Here is a 22930-nt window from a genome sequence, read left to right as displayed (position 1 = left end):
GATTCATGAAGTCCTTGGTATATAATAGAATTGTGATCCTAAATGTATACAAAAGGTCAGTGAGTGTAGCCTTTGTGTCACAGCCTTTCACATGATACATAGGGCTTGAACACACTTTGAAGCATTTCTCAGATCTCTGGCTCATTGCTTCCACTCAGAAAAACAGGGAATTTTACTAAATGATACTATGTAGTGTTGTATAATCATCTTTGTAAGCACACATTTCATAAAGTTTAAAGAAGAAAAAGGTTATTTACAAGTCAAAGAAAACAGAACTTTTATAAGAACTCATGGAAAATAGTGACTCCCAGCAATAAATAAGTAATACTTCCCAAGAGACCTGTATAACCTTACTGACGTAAAGGAAATAGTTAAAAAGTTGTTAGTGTATGATTTTTTTTAATTTGTAAAAAGTATTGAATTTAAAATTTTTTAACTGTTGAATGTTGTTTTATATTAGTTTGTTGTGTTAAATTTAAAAATAAAATTGGGCTGGAGAAGATAAAGCATAGTGAGGAGAAGCCAAAAGGGGACCGGAAGAGAAAGAGTTAACAAATATTCTCTGAGTTCATATCCTTGGCAACCAGTTGAAACACCACACCCAAGCAGTGATTTCCTACCAGATTTAAGCCTTGTTTAGACCTTAATTTTTGCATGAGTAATTTTTTGCACGTATTTCCATAAGAAGTCTAAAATAGTTGACATCATTCCCTGGCAGCAGCAACCGGAGGCATAACCCCTGACTATGAAAAGAAACATACCCTAGAGATTTAAGCCTTTCTAAGGTCAGGGTAAAGTTGAAGTCCACACGAAATAGAAGATTCTTTAATTGCTGCTTATGTTAGAAAGGTTTTAAGACAGAAAAGTGATTTCCATTGAGTATGGGTTAGTATCCTTCACTCCAATTTCTCCATGTATGTCCATGTTTTTTCCCCAATTGAATGTGACTCCTTGAAGACAGCCTACTGTTTTCCTTGTTTGTTTGTTTTTTTTACCTAGCACCAAGCATAGTGCCTGGACACAGAGTAGACATTTAACAAATGCTTGTTGCTTGATAATATGTGTAAGATGCTTTGTAAGTTGTAAAGTGCTGTGTAAATATCAAATGTTATCCACAATTAACTGTAATGAAGTCCTGGATTCAAATCTAGAAGAATGTAGGCCTCTTCTTGAGATCGGGACTTCTTTTTTGTCTTTGTACCCCTGGTGATGCCTCACTTACTGGCTGGGTGATCCTGGGCAAGTCACTTAACCCTGTTTGTCTCAGTTTTCTCATCTGGAAAACAAGCTGGAGAAGGAAATGGCAAACCACTCTAGTATCTTTGCCAAGAAAACCCCAAGTTGGGTCATAAAGAATCAGACACGACTGAAACAACTGAACAACAATCCCTAGTGACGGGGTGGCACTTTTTTTTTTCTTCTTCCTGACCCTATTTGGAGTTCTTCTGGCAAAGATATTGGAGTGGTTTGCCATTTTCTTCTCCAGCTCATTTTACAGGTGAGGAAACTGAGGCAAACAGTGTGACTTGCCCAGGGTCACACATTAAGTGTCTGAGACTACATTTGAACTCAGGTCCTCCTTATTCCGGGCTTGTCACTTCAGCACCTAGTTGCCCTAGCAAAGTTTCTAAAATAAATGTTTATTGAATTTGATTGAAACTGGAATCTGTATAACCCTCCTCAAGTCACTCAATTCCTAAGCCTCAGTTTCCCCAGCTTGTGCTACTTACCTCAAAGGGCAGTTGTGAGGGAAGTGTTTTGCAAATCTTAAAAGTGTTACATAAAACATACATTATTACTTAAATGTCTAAACTACCTTTTCTTGGATCAAGTTAGGGTTAAGAAGACCTAGGTTAGAATCTGGCCTCAAACTCTTACTACCTGTGTGACCCTGAATGAGTCATTTAACCTCACAATGCCTCAGTTTATTCATCTGTAAAATGGGGGAGGAGTGGATTCCATATGCTCTAAACTCTAAACTCCTACAGTTTTCTAAACTTCCGACCCCACACTAGTTGTGGGGCCTTGGATGAGTCATTTAACCTCACTGTGTCTCAGTTTCCTCGTCTGTAAAATGAGGGGGGCGGGGCCTCCATTATATCTACAATCTCTTCCAATTCTAAACTTCTGATTCCAGGGACAGGTCACGCCAGCCTTTACACGGGACTACAATTCCCATGAGGCCGCGCAATCGAAAAGCACGTATGCGCACGCGCTCGCGCGGACGGCGGGTGGGGGCACGAGCCCTTGCGAGGAGCCGGGTGAGACTTGGTCCAGCTGCTGACGAGTGGCTCCGGCGGTGGGGTCTGAGCGGAGCGTTTGGGACTGGAGACCCGGGAAGTGGGCGGCGGCGACTGGCAGCCCTCGCGGGCGTCAGGTAAGGGCCCCCCCAGGACTGTCCAGGAAGTCGGTCTGCCCCAAGAATGCGGGCCGGATTGTAGGACCGGCCATAGTGGCTGAGGAGGGAGCGGCTCTCGCCTCGCCTAGTCTTCGCCACCGGCTTCCTCCTCCCCTCTCGGGCTCCTCCGCTGCCGGCCGAGGGGAGCAGCCGGCTGGCTTTCGGGGGGCGCATCCGGCGGGCGCGAGAGGAAGTGGGGCCGGCTGGGCGTTGGCCGCGCGCCTTGGTGCGGGGCGCGAAAGAGCCCGGCGGGCTGCTCTCGGGATGCCACAGGCATGGGCTGCAGCGGCGGCTCGCGGGAGGCAGCGCCTAGCCCGGCCCGTCCCGGCCCTGCGGGCGTGCGGGGCTCGGGGCTCTGGCCGCCGGCTCCCCGCGCTCCTGCCCGGAGCTTCGGCTCGGGAAGGAGCCCGGCGCGCCCCCCCTCCGGCGATCTGGGCGAGACTGGCCTTCCGCGAGGCTTTACAAAATTGCCCGGAGAAATCCAGCTGTCACGGACGGGTTTTGCCATTGCATTTTAAGTATCGAGTGTGTTGTACTGAGAGAAAGTTCCTTATTCCCATGTCGCCCAAGTGGGCATGCACTGTGCAGCCCTGTGCACAGGTATCTGCAGGGCAGGATTACGTCACGGGGCGTTTGCCTTACAGAAGTTGGAGTTTTCCTTTTTTAAAAATAAATCCAGTTTTACAGGTAGGGTACAAAACTGCCTTGGTTTATTGTTTTGTAAAGGATAACTTTTCCAACTTGCCTTTGGTGTCTCTCAAAGCGAAATTGTTATTGAAATCTACGGTAACACGAATCCCAGAAGGTCATAACTTCAACAGGAAATAAGAGTGTTGATAGGGGATTAATGCAGAGGCTTGGTTGTTTGGATAACATGGTTGCAGTGGACCCTTTTCCCCTTTGCTCCCTGGAGTGAGTGAGTGTGTGTGTGTAGTTCGTGTTTTTACCTTTATCTAGGAATCCCTAGATACATCAGTTTTCAGTAGTTTTAATTAATTACTAGGCCTTCCCAATTTATATTTGACCTGAAAAACAAAATAGCCTTGGAATCACTCATTTATCACTGCTAGTCATTCTTCCACCTTCTTACCTTTATAACTAGGCTAAGAGACTAAACATTTTATTATAGGACTCAGCATTCCATTTGCAGTAGGCTGAAAGCCGAAGCAAAAGGGAATGATAGAGAAGAGAGTCAAAGCATTACCAGAATCTCCTTTGGCTTGCTGTCTGGACTTGGTTGGCCTTATTTTCTTCATTCCTGTAGAATGTGAGCTCCTTGAGGACAGGAAATGTTTTTCATCTTTATCCTTACTCTCTTTTGTAGTCAATAGGCATTTACTGAGTGCTTACTCTAGGTACCAGGCATTGTGCTAATCGCCTGAGAAACAAAGAAAGGCAAAACAAGCAAACAAAAACAGTACCTTGTATATAGTAGGAATTAATAAATTCGTGTTGAATTCAGTTGTTTTAAAATGGGAAGAGGACTGGCCTAAGGTCCCTTCCTGTTTTTAAAGCCTTTGAGTCTATTATTTTCCTTTCATAACAGGTCACACAAATACAGGGTGTCTCAAAGGTTTTAGTTCAGTTTCAAGCTTTGAGAGTTTAAAACTGCACTAAGACTTTTGTATAATACTCTAGCATTTACAAAGTGTTTTCTGCACTATGACTCTGAGGTAACTATTAAGCAAGTTTTACACATGGGGAAACTAAAACTCAGAAAGATGAAATGATTGCTTACATTCACCAAAATTAAAATTCATGTCTTCTGACTCCAAATCCACTGCTTTTTCCACTATCCCATGCTCCCTTTCCCTGCCTCATTTCCTTTAGTCTTGTGTTATTGTTCAGTCATGTTCAACTCTTCATGACTCCATTTGAGGTTTTCTTGGCAGAGATACTAGAGTGATTTGTCATGTCCTTTTCCAGCTTACGTTACAAATGAGGAAACTGAGGCAAGAAGGGTTAAGTGACTTACCCAGGATCACACAGCTGTTAAGTGTCTGCAGCCAGATTTGAATTCAGGAAGATGAGCCTTCCTGACTCCAGGCCCAGCATTCTCTCCACTTTGCCAACTAACTGCCCTTAGTTTTATATACCTATTTCTTCAGTTTATGAAAGGGATTTAGAAACAGTTCATTAGATCAGTGTTCATAATTTCTTGCGTAAAATACTACTCGTTCTTATCTGATTCTTTTCTCAGATAGGAAATACAGCGTGAAATAGTGTTTGCAAATTTCACTAGAGTGAGTTTAGGGGGCGGGGAAGATAATGAGTTTGGACAGGTTGTGTTTGAGATAATGATAGGATCCAGGCACAGGTACCTAGCAAGCACTGGTACTTCAGGCGTGGAGTTAAAGAGAGACTAGGACTGGGCCAAAGGGAGGTTTCCTTTGACTTGGTCAAGATTGTCAGAACGTAAGATCCATTTTCTTTTCTAAATGAGGATTAGGGCAGTTTGGTTGCCATCCTCACAGACTGCATCTTAAGAACACAAATTTAAATCTGGAATGAGCCATAAAATTCATCAAGTCCAAATACCCTTACTTTACAAATGGGGAAACAGAGGTGTAATGATTTGTTAAAGGTCACATAGATAGTAAGTGTCTTGACTCCAAATCCTGCACACTTTCCCTTTCAACACATTCTTCAACAGTCCTCATGTGTTAATTCTAGCCTTCAAATTGGGGGTGGGAGTGAGGAAGAGAGAGAGAGAGAGAGAGAGAGAGAGAGAGAGAGAGAGAGAGAGAGAGAGAGAGAGAGAGAGAGAGAGAGAGAGAGAGAAAAGTCCAATTATAGTGTGTTGTGAGACAGATAAGTCACCGTAACAAGCATTTATTAATTGCCTTCTCTGCGCCAGGCACTATACTAAGTGCTAGGAATACAAAGAAGGTTGGCGACCACAAAACAAAACCTAGCCCATCATCTCAAAGAGCTCACTGTCTAATGAAGACAACTGTCAAACAACTATGTATAAACAAGATATACACAAGGTAAATTGGAGATAATCTTAGAAGGCACTAGCATTAAGGTAAGGTCATGTTGATGGTTTGGGGTAAGGAATACTAGAGAATATATCCCTTTTCCTGGGGAAATTACTTTTCTATTTTAATGCCTCTGAAGTGTGTCCAGAGGAGGGCATCTGGGGTGGGGTAGGGAAGTGAAATTGCCATATCGGGAATAGTTTAAAGGAATTAGGGCTGGTTAGCCTGGAGAACAGAAGATGTAAGATATGATAGTAAATTTCAGTTCAATAGAAGAAAAGGCTTCCTGACTGTTAGAGCTTTCCAAAAGAGTAATGGTTCCCCTTAAGAATTAGTTTCCCATTAGGTAGAGTCTCAATGATTCACTTGTTGGGATTGTGTCATGGACCCTTTGACAGTCTGGTGAAGCCTATGGAACCATTCTCAGAACAATGCTGCCTACATGCATAATTGAAGGAAATGCTAAATTTCATTTAGAGCTCAGTGAAAATAAAGATGCAATTTTTTTTTCTTATCCAAGTTCCCAGACCCCCTCAAATCTGTCACTAGACTCCATGGTAAGAGCCCCTCTTGTAGAGAGCATTGGTGGGTTGGAGTAGATGACTTTTGAGGTTTTTCCCCCAACTGTTAGAGACATAGAGGAGATGGAGAAAGAAGAGATTCCTCCTGGCGTCTTTCAAGTCCCAACCAAAAATTCTATCTTTTACAGGAAGCTTTTCACAGCCCTGTCTTAATTCTAGTACCTTCCGTCTGTTAATTATTTCCTGTTTATCCTGAATGTAGCTTGTTTGGACATATTTGTGTGCTAGTTGTTTCCCCATTCAATTGTGAGCTCCTTAAGGGAGGAACTGTCTCCCCCCCCTTTTTTTGGGTATAACCAGCACTTAGCACAGTGCCTGGCATGTAGTAGGTGCTTAAAAATGTTTGTTGACTAAGTGGGTATAATGGAAAGAATGCTGCACTTAAAGTCAGGAGAGACTTACACTCTAATGCCACTTTTGCTTTTTAGTTGTGTGCCATGAGCAAGACCTGTTCTCTAAGCCTGTTACCCCATCTGGAAAAATAATAACTATAGTAGTGCCTACCTCACAGGGTTGTCATGAAGATCAAATGAGATATTATATCTATAAAACATTTATAAATCTAATTGTTAGGTAAATGTCAGTCATGATTAACAAAGAGGCAGAGGGAAGAAGAGACTGAAAGACAACAAGACAAGGAATGAGTGAGAACATGGATGACAAAAGGGTTCTTAGGTTCAGAAATGAGTGTTAGTGGAAACTAAACTGTTTTTGTCAGAACTTTCCTTGTCATTTCTTGATTTATCTCTTCCCTATTTCTTCTCATCTACTTATTACCGTTTTTTTGCTCTAGATTCCTTACACCAAGAGTACAAGGCAGAATGAAAGGGAAATATGAGAGTTACTAGGAAGCTCTTTTAATCCACTGGTGATCCCACTGTACATAGCATGACAAACACCGTATTAGGAAAATGTGAAGAATTAAAATTTTCTTTTGATTAAAAATAACAACTAGCATTTATGTTGTGCTTTAGCATTTGTAGAGCTCTGTACTTTTGGTCTCACTCTAATCATGTGAGATAGATACTATTGGTATTAATATCCCCATTTTACAGATGAGGAAACTGAGGTTAGAGAACCATGTGAGATAGATACTATTGGTTTTAATATCTCCTTTTTACAGGTGAGGAAACTGAGATTAGAGAAAGTGAGTGACTTGCCAATGGACAGCCAGCATGTCAAGCAGATTTCAAACTCAGGTCTGCCTGACTCTAAGGCCAGAACTATATAAAATATAAAATATTTTATGAAACAATTTATCTGTAGTCAGCTTGTAGTCAGCTTGATTCTTTATGATAATGTAGGGGAATAGAAGAATTATAGAAGATCCCAGAATCATTTTTATTTGACTGTTATATCTGGAACATGTTTAAAGTTCTGGAAATTCGCCAAAAACAGCAACAAAAAAATGAATCCTCATTAGAAAGTAGAGTTAGAGCCTTCTGTGATGGTATAATCTAGACAGTGCTCATTCTTCTTACTAAATTATAAACTCTTTCTAAACCCCTATTCCATGCTGGAAATAGATTGAGACTGATTAAAAATTTTTTTTCCATTTTTATTTTTTCTAGAAAAGAAATGGTAAATAATTATTTGTATTTCAAAGGGTTTTTCTAAAATAAGTTTGAAAGACTTAAGGACTCTGATTAATGTAATAACTAACCTTGATTCCAGAGGACTGCTAATGAAGCATGCTACCCACCCCCTGATGAAGAGGTAATTGACTCAAGGTGCACTATGAAACCTGTGGTTTTGGATCTGGCCATGGTAGGAACTTATTTTGGTTAGCTTTACATATTTGTTACAAGTGTTTTGTTTTTTAATTTTTTTCAAAATTTTTTTGGATGGGGGGAGTTAGAGATGGAAGGCAAGGGATAGGGTTATCAAGAAAGAAAAGAGGGTTGTTAAAGGGTTGTTTCTGTGCATTTAAAAAAATGCACAGAAAAGAATAGAAACACAGACATGTGAGAGAACTCTTGAAAGTCACTCGTTGATCTTATAAACTTAAAGGGAAAAACAGGCAGCATGCATTTGATAGTCATAGTTTTATAAATAACAGCCCTCTTTTAGTTTGTAAATGGGAATGCTCATTTTGTTTGATGTCTAGTTCAGAATAAAAAACATATATATATGTATATATATATATATACATATATATATACACAAAGAGCTTTTCTAACAGCTTAGAGAAAGTTAAAATATCAATAAAGGAATGTTTAATTAGAATAACTGCTGTCAATAAACTGAATAGGGAGATTCTCTTACACAATCACTAGTGAACTGTGCCCAAGGAGTTGCATTTGCTTCCTGATAATAGAGTGAATTTGCCTTCCTCTTTACTCCACCTAACACCAGACTCCTATTCCAAGTGAATCTTTGAAGAAAGGGTGGTAGTGGTGGTAGTATTCCAGATAGAGTTTTTACCAACAACAGCCTGGTGGAAATCTCTGCTCAGCTGAAAAGCATTAGAACAACCACTGGCTGTATGTAATATTTTTATTAGTTTATTATGTTCCAGTGCATACCATTTTCCTTGGAACAGTCTCTGAGCTTACATTTCATTGGCTCAGATATCAATTTTAAAAAAAGTTTTATTGATGCTTTTTGTTTTTGTATCGGAACCATTTCCATTTAATTGCCCCTTCCCTTGTTAAACCTTTTTTTGTAACAAAGAAAAACAGTTGAGCAAAACCAGTCACCATGTCTGATAGTGTATACATCAGTATGCCCTCCTACCTCTACTGAGCAGAGGGAAGTGTTTTTCATTATTAGTTTTCAGAGATTGATTAATAATCAGTGATTGTTGTCCCTCTTCATATATTGGTAACACGTAGTTTGAAAGATCTTCAAAGATTTTCAGATGAAGAAATTAAAGCTATCTATAGTAATATGAAAAAATGCTCTAAATCACTATTGACTAGAGAAATGCAAATCAAAATGACACTGAGGTACCACATCACACCTATCAGATTGGCTAACGTGACAAAACAGGAAAATGATAAATGTTGGAGAAGATGCAGGAAAATTGGAACACTAATGCATTGTTGGTAGAGTTGTGAAATGATCCAACCATTTTGGAGAGCAATTTGAAACTATGTCCAAAGGGCTATAAAAATATGCACACTGTTTGACCCAGAAAAAAATCTAGGGCTGTATCCCAAAGAGATTAGTATAAAAATGGGAAAAGGACTCACATGTACAAAAGTATCTATAGCCACTTTTTCTGTGGTGGCAAAGAATTGGAAGTTGAGGGGGTGACCATCAGTTGGGGAATGGCAGAGCAAGTTGTGGTATATGAATGTGATGGAATACTATTGTGCTATAAGAAATGGTGAGCAGGTGCACTTCAGAAAAATCTGGAAAGACACGTATGGACTGATGCTGAGTGAAGTGAGCAGAACCAGGAGAAGATTGTACACAATAACAGTCACATTGTGTGATGACTGACTTTGATAGATTTAGCTCTTTCAGTAATTCAGGGGTCTGAGACATCTCCAAAAGACTCATGATGGAAAATGCTGTCCACATCCAGAGAAAGAACTATGGAGCGAATGCAGATTGAAGCATAGTATTTGCTCTTTTTATTACTTCTGTTTTGTTTCTTCTTTCTTGTGGTTCCTCCTGTTGGTTTGGATTCTTCTTTACAACATGACTAATATGAAAATATGTTTAATTGGAATGTATATGTAGAGCCTTTCATATTGTACGCTGACTTGGGAAGGGGATTTAAAATTCAAAAGCTTATGGAAGTGAATGTTGAAAACTAAAAAAAAATTAATTTAAAAAAACACACAAAAAAAGATCTTCAAAGAAAAACCAACAAGGCTGGAGATGAGGAAGGATAATAATCAATGGGGAGTGTTTGAACAATAAAGGAGGAAAAGTAGCCCCTAGGTAGAGTCACCTTTTTATGAAAACTCTATCAGAGAAAACAAGATAGCAACATTTAGGTAGCATTTATGGCTATATTTTGGAATCCCTGGACAGGTCTGACCATATTATCACCCTACTTAATGAGATTCAGAGGCTCTCTGTTACCTCCAGTATCAAATATAAGATCCCTCCCTCTCTTTGTTATTTGAAGCTGTTCATAGCTTGGCTTTTCTCTGCCTTTCCAGTCTCACACTTTACTTCCCTCCACACACTCGACTAGAATTTATGAAAACTCTTCCAGGGAAAACAAGTTAGCAAGATTAAGGTTGCTTTTATAGTCTTTTTAAGCTACACAGTCTACTTGGGGTGTCTGGAACATTGACTGTCTCCCATAAATGAAATACTGTTGTCTTGTTTATCCTGGCTTAGTTCAAAACTCCCCTTTTTCTGTAGTAGACTTTTCCTGTTCCATCCAGATGCTAATGCCTTTACCCTTTCAAATTACATTCACATACTCTGATTATATCTTGTCTGTACATAGTTATTTATGTGCTGTCCTTTCATAAACTCTGCGAGGGCAGGTTTTTGCCTTTGGAGGAGGAGGAGGCGGAGGAGGAGGAGGCGGAGGAAAGGGAACAAATAAGAAGCACCTATATGCCTGGCACTGTGTTAAGTGCTTTATAAAGATTATTTCATTTACCTCACAATCCTCTGCTGTTGTGATCCACATTTTACAGTTGAGGAAACAGGCAAACAAAGGTTAAATACCTTAGTGAGTGTGAGGCCAGATTTGAATTTAGGTCCTCCTGACTCCAAGCCCCACACTCTAGCTGCATCACCTAGCCACACAGTGCATGGTACACATAGTAAGTGCTTAATAAATTCTTGTTAACTATTGCTAACATTTTTATTGATGTGTTTTCATGACATACATTTCTGAATATATCCTCCCCATTCCCTACCCAGCAAGCTGTCCCTTGTTAATAGATTTAAAAAGAAGATAAAACACAGTGTAACAGCTAACTACATTATTACTAAACTAATCAACTAACACAGCAACCACATCTGAGAGTATATGCAATATTCCACTCCTGTAGTTCCCCGTCTCTGCAGTGAAGGGGAGGAGGTACTTAAAATACCGATCTTTTCACATATTCTTATCCAGCTGAAGGCTGGGGTCTGGGTTTTTTCCTATACATTTTGGCTTAGTTCTCTACCTTGTTCTCCTCAATTCCAGGAGGCTTCACTGAAAAACTCCTTGCTTTTCTGCTACTCCAATTGCCATTTCTGTAGTTGAATAATAGTTCCCTGAAAAGTCCTCAAGTATTGTAGGTCCCCCTTCTGGGAAAATGACAAATAATAAAAGATACAAAGACAAAATAACAGTCCCATTTACATAATTTTTTGAGGTTGACACAGTGTTTTCTTTATAATGACTCTAATCTGAATAGCCTAGGAAGCTGATGCTCAGAGACGTTACTTGCCTAGAGCACACAACTAGTGAGTGTCTCAGCTAAAACCCAAGCCCAGATCTTCTGAATCTTTTCTTATATCCTTCTCTGTGCTTAGTGGTGATTTTTCCCTTCACTAGAGATGTTCAAGCAGAGTTTGGATGACCATTTATTTATAACACATGTGGTGTAGTGGGGCATTCCATTTCAGTGTCCTTATTTTTAAAATGAAGGTGATGATAATAGCACCTTAATTCTGGGGTTGTTGTGAGAACATAATGAAGTATTTATAAAGCAATTTTCAAACCTAAAAGCAGTATATAAATTCTAGCTCTTATTGTAAATTGGACTAGATTACCTCTTAGATTTCTTTCAACTACCTCTTCTTAATCCGATGCTACTTCAGGTATGTACAATACAGATTTACACAAATATAACTGCATAAACAGCTATTTGTTCACAACCAGCAAATACCGCCATGGGTCACAGGCTCCTGGAAACATCTGAGAAAGTGAATGAATGGGGAATATGAAGGCCAGTTGAGAAAGAGTAGGTGGGCTAGGGACAATGGGCTAAATAATTAAATGAAGTTATTTAAAGTAGTTTAGCTCCATTAAAAAAAATCTTTGTTAATGTGCAGTTTCAGTTTTGTTGATGTTTTTACAAAGTTACTTTTATGTTCTGTTGTAGTCTGACATTGTTACTATTCTTTAAAGAATCTCTCACTAGCTAGTAGCTGGTCTCAAAACTTAGGAGCCGGTTGAATTTTTCAACTTTCAAGAAAAACGAAAGAAAACAAAAAGTAGTTTCAAACTCAGAACAATAAATCAAGGTCATAAGATTTCATCAGTATGGGAAGTCTGTCTTTGGAACCCACAAAAAGTTAGTTTGTGTCTTAAAGAGATGCTTGAATGACTTGGGATTTGAACCCAAGTCTAGCATTCTGTTCATATGCCATGTTGCTTCTCCAACCTCAGGTAGAGGTCAGGATTAGTGTCACAGAGGGTTTGTAGAAGGAGCTGGAAGAATTCTGTGGGAAAGCTTAAAGAGGGAACTGAACCTACCTTGGGGAGGGTGGGATTGGGAATAAGGCCCTTTTGCCCCTCCCTTTATTTCTTTTTTTTCCCACTACCCTTCTTATTATGTGTACCCCTTAGATCCAAAGCCAGAGTAAGCTGAGACATGCTTTGGACTTATTTTCATATTGTTATGCTAAAATAATGAGAATGGCTTAAATACCCATGAGTTGAAAGAGTAAAGTATTATGTAATTTAAGGCAAGATTTCAGTCAAAATACTAGGTGCTATAAAAATTGTCCTGGGATTTTTGAGTGCCATATCAAATATCACATTATAACTTTAATATGTTTCACTCAGAGTAGAGTGCATATGCCAATAAGTATATACAACTGAAATATAATATATGCTTTATAAAGTAGAGGATATAGCAATAAGTATATGCAGCATAAATACAAAATAATTTGGTGGTCAAGGTGCTAATAGCCAGAGGGATCAGATGAGGCTCATGTAGGAAGTGGCACTTGATCTGGGTCTTGAAGGAATTTAGGGATTCCAAGAAGTGGAGTTGAGGAGGGAGGTCATTGAAAGAATGAGGAATGGTCTGTGCAAAGGCATGGAGGTGGGAGATGGAATGTTGTATATGGGGAACAGGAAGTAGGCTAGTGTGACTGGGATATAGAGTGTAAGGTGGAGTTTTCTGATATTCAAGAAAGATGGGTTGGATTCAGATTGTGAAAGACTTTAAATGTCAAACACAGAATTTGTCTTTTATCCTAGAGGTAATAGGGAACCACTGAAGCTCTTTGAGCAGGGGAGTGATATGGTCATACATATGTTTTAGGAACATCATCTTGGCAGCTGTGTGGCTAAGAAATTGGAGAAGAAGGGGGAGAGACTTAAGGAACTGAGATTAATTAGGAAGCTGTTACTGTAGTCTAGGTGAGAGGTGAAAAGGGCCTGAATTAGGGATGTGTCCATGTTACTAGGAGGGTGGGGATAGATGTGAGACCTGCTATGAACCAGAACTAGGTGGCCATCAGGTCATGGAAGGTGAAAGAGAGGAAAGAGTCAAGAAGATGATCTAGAGGTGAATCTTGATAACTGGCAGGATGCTGATCCTCTTAACAGAAATAGGGATTTTAAGAAGAGGATTTATGTTTAAGGGAAAGAAAATAAATTTTGTTTTGGACAAGCTGAAGTTGAGATAGCTGGCACATCTGGAAGGAGAGATTCAGCAGGTATTTGGTGATAGGAGTAGAGCTTAGGAGAGAAATGAAAATATATGGATCTTCGTGTAATCTTCGTAAAGATGATAATTGAACCCATGTAGATACCATTAGAAGAGGACCAAGGACAGAACTCTAGGATACTTCCACACATACAGGAAAAGACATGGATAGCAATCCAGCCAAGGAGACTGAGAAAGAAGGCTGAGAAATAGGAGAACCAAGAGAGAGAACAGGGAGGGGAAGGTATTCAGGAGGAAGGCCTGGGTGGTCAGCAGTGTTAAAAGCTACAGATAGGTCAGGAAGGATAAGGACTAAGCAAAAGTCATCAGATTTAATAATTAAAAGAAAACTTTGTAGAGAGGAGTTTATATTGAATAGTAGGATTGGAAGACAGTTTTCAAGGGATTGACAAGTGAGTCTGTGGTAGTCTAGCTATGAAAGAGAAGGAGAGATAGGATGATAGCTTCAGGGAATGGCAGGTTCAAGTAAAAGGGGTTTTGTTGTTTTTTATTTTTTGTTTGTTTTGTTTTTAAGATGGAGATCTGGGCATGTTAAACAGTGGGGTAGGAGCCAAGTTGAAACCTGGAACAGTAAATATATGCTGACTTTAATGAAATTTTCAAGTATTATCTCACTGGTCCTGAGCATTTTCTCAACTCCTATATTTCCAAATGTTTTGTTTCATAGCCCAGTTTTTGTATTGTCATTTCATTAAACTCTGCCATCCAAGTACCCGTAGGTATCTGAAATTATTTGTGAGCAGCCCTAGTGAGGGAGAGGTGGATTTTCTAGAGTAAATATCAATACAAACAACTACACTCAATACATAACTATTTATATTTAAATTAATTAATTTTAGTGCATAAAGTATCAAAACACCTTTTCAATATCTCCAAAGTTTGCATCAAGAGTTCGGCATTCATTTTCATTTACTATTTGTCTCATGATCATAGTGTATACTGTATGCTATCTGGTTTTGATTTTTTTAAAATGGGCATTATTTAAATAAAGTTTTTCTTTTGTAACTAAGATTTAAGGGGGGGGGGGACATGAGCAGTTCAACAAAACTAACCAAAATGTTGACTGTATCCAGTAGCATGTGCAATGTATAGGGCATATCCTTAACAAAGAAATTATTGGGTCCAAAGATATGATTATAAAAAAAAAACACCAAAAAACCCCAAAGATATGATTATACTTTAATTTGTATGGCACACGGAGAAAAATTCTGCAAGTTTGCAGTTCTGCCGGCAGAGAATGACTGTACCTGTTTTGATACAATCTTGCCATCACAGAATTTTATTGCTTTTATTTATATTTTGCCGATTTAACGGGTATGAGGTGGTACCTCAAGATTGTTTTGCTTTTCATCTCTTTGATTATTAATGAAGTTAAGCATTTTTCAAAAGGTTGTTAATGTTATGCATTTCTTCTTTTGAAAATTGTTTATTCATATACTTTGACCATTGTGAACTAGTGTTACCAGTGTAACTTTTTACTGGTTCATTTTTTATTATACATATCAAGTTTTTATCCATCCTATTTGCCAAGAAATTGTTTTCATTATAACTTGTGCATTGGTAAAAGGAACAGCTAGTAAGAAAATTCCATGTGTCTTCTACCAGTGCAGATGGTGACTGTTGTGTAGCTTATAGCTGTACAAAGTTTGCTAGGGCATTGAGAGGTTATGTGTTCACACAGTCAGCAAGTGTCAGAGGCTGGATTGAATTTAGGTCTTCCTGATACCTAGTCTAGCTCTATCCACCATACCGTGCTACCTATCATTGTAAATTATGTATTTTCATTTTATATATTTAAAATTTTCTGATAAGGGATCCGTGGGCTTCACCAGACTGCCAAAGGGGTACATGACACAAAAACAAAGTTACAAAAGCCTGGATTAGATTATGTTGAAAATGATACTGTTTCAATTGAATTGTCCTGTGATTTTAGTGGTACAGATTCTTAGGAGTCTTGGATTCGGTGGGATCATTCTAACTAACTACATCTGTAGCATCTATGGGGTTCAGTCCGTCTAAGTATTGGGTTTTTATTATAAGATAGGCAGTATGCGTAGGGCTGGGGGAGGAGGATACTAAAGTGGAAAGTAGTTCTTTCCCTCAAAGAGTTTACAATCTGGTTAGGGAGAGGAAGATCAAGGAGTAGTTAAGGAAGGTTACATGGAAGGGGGACTTGAGTTAGGTGGAATTTCGTCAGAAGGGGGAGGGCACTCCGGGTAAGGAAACAGCAAGACCAAGCTAAAGACAGAGGATGAAATGAACATAGTGCATTTGTGAGAAGTCCAGCCAAACCAGGGTGGAGAATAGTGGGAAATAAAGTTTGCTAGGGTAGGATGGGTCTAGATTATGAAAGGCCTTGAAAACCAGAATCAGCAAAGATATTAAATTTGATGTGATAAGAAAGTATTAAATATTTTTAGCAATACATGTTGAAAAGCACTCTTAAAGATTTGTCTAGCAGATATTTGTAGTATAAATTGGAAGCAAAGAGAACTTAAGCATCTGGGAGTTGCTGTGTGGCCACGGGGGAGCCTGCTTTGTAAAAAAAAAAAATCACTTAGAAGGCGCTGTTTGTAGTTCTTCCCACCTCCCTCCAGCTGTACAAGTCTCATATTCTGGGGCCTTTCCCTTTAGGCTGCAGGGTCCAGAAACACAGTGCTTTCAAGTGTCACCTCTACAGGATTAAAGCAGTTTCTTCAGATCCTTCCTCTAAAAGGTCTTGGTATCATATACTTGGTCCGTCTTCCCATTTGCAAAATTCAGTTAAAGAGGTTCTCTTTGAAGCTGTTCAGAAATGGAAAATTGTTATTGTATAACTAAAAAGTAATTTTTTGTTGGTGCCAGGTGTTTTTTTGGGGAAAGTTCATAAATCCTCCTCAAAGACTCTTGTGCCAAATGATCTCTTCATAATATCACTATTTATTGTTATACCATATTGGCTGCATGATCCAGAGCACAAAGTACATTATTAGAAAGATATGTTAATGTTAGAGCAGAAAGTGGGAAGTTTGTTCCTAAAATGAAGAGATGGAAAGAAATGGCAAAAATAAAGGATTGGTGAGTTGTACAGTTTGGAGAAAGGATATAGATGGCTGTGCAACATAGTCCCTTCTAAAGCCATTACTCTAAAAGCTAAAACTATTCAAAAACTTACCTGACAAAGTCCCCTTTTCTGATTTCAAGATCCTTCTTCTAAAATTATTTTGCATTGTTTATTCTATATCTCAAAAATCTCTTTCCTTTCTTTGAGAGTCTTGATACCACTTTTTGAAATGTTTAAATGAGGAAGAGAAATTAGACCTTTAATATGTTCTTATTTTTAAATAGGAGAAACTGGAAGAAATCAATCAACAGGTAAATTTATTCAGTGTCTAGTATGTGTCAGGCACTAGGCTTGGTACTAGCAATACAAAGACAAAAATAAAACAGTCCCTTCCCTTGAGAAGCTTACTTTTTGTTGGGAGAGATAAAATGTACATAAATCAGCATATACAAAATAAATGCAAACTAATTTTTTGAGGAGAGCTCTAGCAGCTGATGGGGGTTAGGAAAGTCTTTTTAAGGTGGTGCTGAGTCTTAAAGAAAACAAGATTCTAGGAGATGGAAATGAGGAAGGAGTACAGTCCCAGATGGGAGACAGCCAATGCAAAGGCCCAGAAATTGGTGATGGAGAAAGAGAGAGAGAGAGAGAGAGAGAGAGAGAGAGAGAGAGAGTGTGTGTGTGTGTGTGTGTAATAGCAAGAAGGTCATTTTGATTGAGTCATGGAGTGTGGACAGGAGAGTAATGTATAGCAAAGTTAGATTGGCACCAGGAGGGGCTTTACAGATGTGTTTATATTTGATTGTAGAGGCAGTAGGAATCAGTGAGTAGGAGTGAGACTTGCATTTGAGGAAAATCACTTTGATAGCCTTGTAGAGGGTGGATTGGAAAGGAGAGAGAGTTGAGGCAGGAAGACTATTTTGGAAAATATTGCTATAAATCCATATCAGAGGTGATGAGGACCTGAATTAAGTTGATATAACATATGGGACATCTATAATGTATCAGTAGAAGATTGAGGAAGTAATAATAATATGCTGATTCACATTTCTGTAACACTTCAAGTTTTGTGAAAAGCTTTCCTCACAATAACCCTATAAGTGGTCAGCAGTTGTCATCCCTGTTTCACAGATAAGGAAGTGGAGGTTCACAGAAGTTAAGCCAAGAAGGATATACTCTTCTGTTTAACGGTAGAATTGAATGAATATTTATTTGGAGCCTGCTTATGTGGAAATTGTTGTGTGAAGCTCTAGGGATACAAAGACAAGGGTGAAACAGCCCCTACTTTTGAGAATATTATAGTTTATTAGGGGAATACAACAGGTACAGAGATAACTATAACTTGAGGAGGAAAAGAGCACTAACAGCTAGGGGGAGCAGGAAGGCATCATAAAGGAGGTACTATTTGAGCTAAGTCTTGAAGAAAGTTAGAGATTATACTAGAGAGAGGCAAGGTTGGGGTACATTCCAGACAAAGGGCCTCAACCAGCCTAATATATGGAGGTGAGAGGTGAAACTCATGAAGTTGGGGAGCAGCTAGTAGGCCAGTCTGGTTGGAATGTCAAGTTTCTGAATAGAGAGTCTAGAAAGGTAGATAGATTATGGAGTGTTTTACATTCCAGGCTGAGAAGTTTGTATTTTAGATGCTTGAGATTTTTGAGCAGGGAGTGACATGGTCAGACTTGTGCCTTAGAAATATTATGTTGGCAACTCAGTGGAGAAGAGACTAGACACAGGAATCATAGATTCAGAGTTTGAAGGGACCTTAGAAGTCATCTAGTTTACACGTGTCATTTTACAAATGAGGAAACTGAGACCCAGAGAGATTAAGATTTGTATCAGGTCACATAAAATAAGTGACATCTACAGAGTTCCCAGTTCCTGTGACTACAAATCCAACGCTCTTTCCATTCTGCTGCCTCACTGGAGTAGTCCAGATTAGAGATGACAAGTCCTTAAACCATGGTATAAGCTGTGAGTGGAGAGAAGGGGACATATGAGAGATATGCTGTGGATATAGGCTTGATAAGACTTGACTAATAATTGGTTATGGGGGAGGGGAAGAATGATGGAAAGTGAAAAGTCAATAACTCCCAAATTTGTGAATCTCAGTGACTGCAAGTATGCTGGTGCTCTCACAGAAATAGAGAAGTTTAGAGGAGGGTTAGGTTTAGGGAAATGATAGTAAGTTACATTTTGAACAAGTTGAGTTAAGGGATGCCAGGGTAACAACCAGGGGGTACTATTTAGCAAGCAGTTAGTAATATGGCACCAGAGTTCCAGAGAGAGATTAGGACTGGATATAAAGATATGAGAATCAAGCGTAGAGATGATAATTGGACCCATGGGAACACCAGACAAGTATATAGAGAGAAAAGGACCGAGAACCTTGGGGAACACATTTGGAGGGCAATAGAATGAATAATCCATTTGGAAAAGGAGACTGAGAAGGAGTAGAAGGAGATAGATAGAGGAAAGGGGAAAAGGTGTCCAGGAAGAGGCAGTTGTCAGTGTCATGCTGTAGGAAGTCTGAGTACTGAGAGAGGAACATTGAATAGTTGAGATAACCTTAGAGAGAATAATTTCAGAAGAATTTTGGATCAGAAGCCAAATTGCAAAGGTTTGAGAAGGGAGTGGGAAGCAGAGGCAACAAATTGGCTTATGAAAGGGAGAAAATATATAGGACAGTGGCTTGGCATGAGGATGAAAGTCATGAAGGCATATTTCTAGGCAGCAGGGAAGGAATGAGTGGATTCGAGATGAAAGAAAGAGGCAAGAGATCATAAAAGGGAAAAGCTCCTGGAATAGATGCACACATCTGAGATCAACAGCGCAAGCTGAAGGTTTGGCTTGGTCAAGGGAAGGGCTACCTCCTTCTCAGAATCTGACACTAAGGAGAAAACGGGAAGGGGTGATCTAGAGATTTTGAGGTAGTGAGTAGGGGAGAAGAGGGAGATCAGGTAGATGGCCTTTTTTTCCTCAATAAAATAGAAGGCAGTATTCTCTGCTGAAAAGGGAGATGGAAGAAGTTGGTGCAATAAGGGGGCTGGTGCAGAGGATGATAGCATCAATCACAGAAGAATGAAAGTAGGGTCCCAGTTGAGATTGGATAACTAAGAACTGAGTTAGTTTTTCAGTTACTACAACCAGCACATACCAAGTAGCTCTGATGAACCAGGTCTTTCATTCATTGTGGCCCACTCCATTTAACTCCAGTTTGAGAAGTAGTGATGTAGAAAAATCATTCAGGTGGGACTATTATTCTAATGTAAAGTGTAGGAAGAAGAGAACCCTAGAATTTTTTTCTGACGTATGGTGGTAGAGGACAGCTAGTTCAAAAATGAAACCAAAACTTGTGTTGGAGCACAAGTAATTTAGGAATCAGTGAGTGTTTTTTTGGGTTGTTTTTGTGGGTTTTTTTTTTTTTAGCTAAGCAATGGGGTTACATGACTTGCCCAGGGTCACATAGCTAGTGTTTATGTGTCTGAGGTCGGATTTGAACTCAGGTCCTCCTAAATCCAGGTCCGGTGCTTTATTCACTGCTCCACCTAGCTGCCCCTCAATGAGTGTTTTTGATCATAAAATATAAAAGTGAAGTAAAAAAAGGTGTCCTTTATTCTTCTCTTTACAGTGGAGAAGGCCTGCTTATCCAAGGCATGATTTCTTTTAGGCCTGGCTTACCTTATTTTCAGCTCTTTGCCTGTAGCCCAATATTTATTGACTTGGTAGATTAAGAGAATTCTTTTACGAAGAAGAATGAGTCATTATACTTCCTGTTTTGCGGTGGGGGGGGGAGTCTCGGATTAGTCTCCAGTATGCATTTGGAATAGATTCAACATTTTGATTGTTGTTGGAATACTGATGAATTTTTCATACAAAACTGCCCTTCCCACATTTGGATTTATCCACAATTTTATTGGTGAAAGGCTCTCTTAAAGTTAATTAACAGAGATTAAAAAAAAAAAGAGCTCAGTAGCCACCTTAGCCCAAAGTGTTTGTCACTCTAAAGTATTTAAAATACTTTTTTCTGTCGGTTCCTTGAAGCAGTTGACTCTAATCAGTCAATTAAGCAAAATTCTAGAAAAATAGCTTATTGAAAGGTAGAACTGTGCCAAGATTGTGATCACTGTGGCATTTACCACATACCTCTAGGAGCAGGTTAGGTCATGGCTGTACCATGGCTCTGTCTTCTTTAGAGGCCCCATCTGTGGGTTAAAGGGTGGAGACAAACAGGAAACAGCCTGGCTGCTGAGTTAAGAAAGAAAGAAAATGGAGTATAGTTGCTATAGTTTGTATTCCATCCTCATCCCTAATCCTGTTCCCCCAGCACACACATCCCCCTCCACACACACAAATATCCTTAAAAGACTGAGGACTTTTACATATTTTCATGAAAGGTGCTTGTAAGTAATTTGATTACCTCAATAACTTCCTCACAGGTAAACTTCTTTCCTCCTTACTTTCTTACCTCCCAGTTACCTTTTTCAGGACTTTTGTCAAAGAATGGCTGTGGCAAAATATTTGAGAAAGGGGAAAGAGTATTTTTTTTTTAAAAGGTTGCTTTGGGGTTGTTCGTTCTGTATATTGACTTGAGGTTTTTTTTTTTGAGGTAATGGCAACTATGTGATTATATACCCATTGTATTTCCTTATTTATATCTTAGGGAGAAAAGGGAAGTTATTTAGCAGGGTGAGTATGTAGTTATTTGGGTGTAGTACCTACAGCCAGTCATATAGTCAGAATGCTTCCTGATTGGATGAGAACAATGGTATAATAATTCAGGTTGGAAAGTCCCCACATCTTCTTGGTGGTGATCCAGGAGGAAAGGCCATTCTCATCTGGGAGCACAAGGGAGCTGGATGCTGCAGAATAAAGACATAGGCCAAACTAGGCCTAGGGAACTTTAGGTAAGGATTAGATAAGAGTTTGTATACTCAATCTGAGACTTGTGGATTTCTTTATGCCTATTTTCACTATATTTCCCTGGCATATTATTTGTGAAATTATGTATACTTTTTTTCTTCTTGGAAGTAATCTTTAGAAAAGGGTCTCTTGTGGTCTGGAGTAGAAGGGAAAGAGAAAAATTTACAGGGATAGAAGAGAGAAAAGTTGATAGAACTGAACACCAAGAAAAGAAGAGCACAGTTAAATAGAGTTTCAGTGCAGCAGTCTTTTGAACCTAAGAAACCAAACTGGTTCAGGATCCTGGAAGGTCCAAGAAGTTTAAGCACCTCTAGTAGGGCTTGTTAATCAAGGGATTTTAGAAAGAAATAAAGATTTCGTATCTCAGTTCTAAGCTCAACTGGGAAGCTAGCTTAATCAGTGGAGGTTCAGGCCTGGATCTTTCAGAAGGAGAAACTAGCAAATCAGATCTGATGTGTTTTAATAAGATTTGTGTGTGTGTTTCACTTCCTTTTTATTCCTTAGTTTCTATGCTTTCAGATAACTAAGTTTATCCAAGTTGGTGGTGGCAACTACAGCAGCAACATCAAGCTGTGATTGGTTAATTGGGACAGTAATGTCACTCACAGTCAACGTTTCTATCTGAGATCTCTTTTCAGTGTGTTAGATATCATATCCAGATACCCTTGCCTTTGGACCAGCCCTGCCATCCTAGCTATTCCATTTTAATAGTCATTGCTTTAGAGAAGTTATATTTAAGGAATCTTTATGTGAGAGTAGGCAAACAACCTTATACAAAGTTAGATTTGATTTTGATTACTACTAAGAAAGGCCTTTAATCAATGATGGATAGGTACAGGTTTCATTTTGAAAAGGTACTTTATGCTATTGACAATTATATTGACAGTGTACACACAATACCTTCTATTAGTCAGCAATCAGTATTTCTTATTATTTTGTTATAGAATCATAACTTAGATTTGTAAGAAAGGGACTTCAAGAGGGAGTTAGTCAAATACCTACCCAAATCATGAATCCTGTGTTTTGTGTTATTTATTCTTAATAGTTTTTTTAAATAAATTTTTCAGCCATGAGAAAATTGAATGATAATTTGGTTATCTTTGTTACCAAAGTAAACTGAAGTAGATACTTATGAAGTCATTGGAAAATGAAAGAATCTTTTCCATTTCAACAGATATTGGGGCTTCTGTAGTTCAGTAGATTGATCATAAATGTTGTAGCTACTCCATCTGTTCCTAGTAGCTTCTGCACGTTTAAATTGTATGATTTAACAAGATGAAGTCATAGGATTTTAGAACTAAAGTATACCTTAAAGTTCATCCACTGGAATCCAGTGCTTAAGTTAATGGGAATGAATTTCTTTAAAATTTTATTAGTAAATTCATTTAGTGAATACCTTGCCATTAGTCCTGACA

At 38.9% G+C, this 22930-nt stretch overlaps 1 protein-coding gene across 3 annotated transcripts in view; it reads left to right on the top strand.

Annotated features, from left to right (window-relative positions):
* The first annotated feature begins 2218 nt into the window (after positions 1–2218).
* The window catches only part of TMOD3 (tropomodulin 3), a 79844-nt gene continuing 59132 nt past the window's right edge, over positions 2219–22930 (top strand). The window contains exons 1-2 of one of the 3 annotated variants that reach the window (XM_020980898.2): positions 2219–2377; positions 7635–7727. The gene's annotated coding sequence lies outside the window, so the exon portion shown is untranslated. Of the gene's footprint in view, positions 2378–7634; positions 7728–21410; positions 21500–22930 lie in introns of those variants that run through there. The other 2 variants (XM_020980890.2, XM_020980908.2) reach the window with 2 other exon arrangements.

The sequence above is a fragment of the Phascolarctos cinereus genome, unplaced genomic scaffold (genome assembly GCF_003287225.1).
Source record: "Phascolarctos cinereus isolate Bilbo 61053 unplaced genomic scaffold, phaCin_HiC Scaffold_3;HRSCAF=262, whole genome shotgun sequence".
NCBI classification, from domain to species: Eukaryota; Metazoa; Chordata; class Mammalia; order Diprotodontia; family Phascolarctidae; genus Phascolarctos; species Phascolarctos cinereus.
Note: the sequence above shows the minus strand (reverse complement) of the source record. Positions and strands in the feature narration are given on the sequence as shown.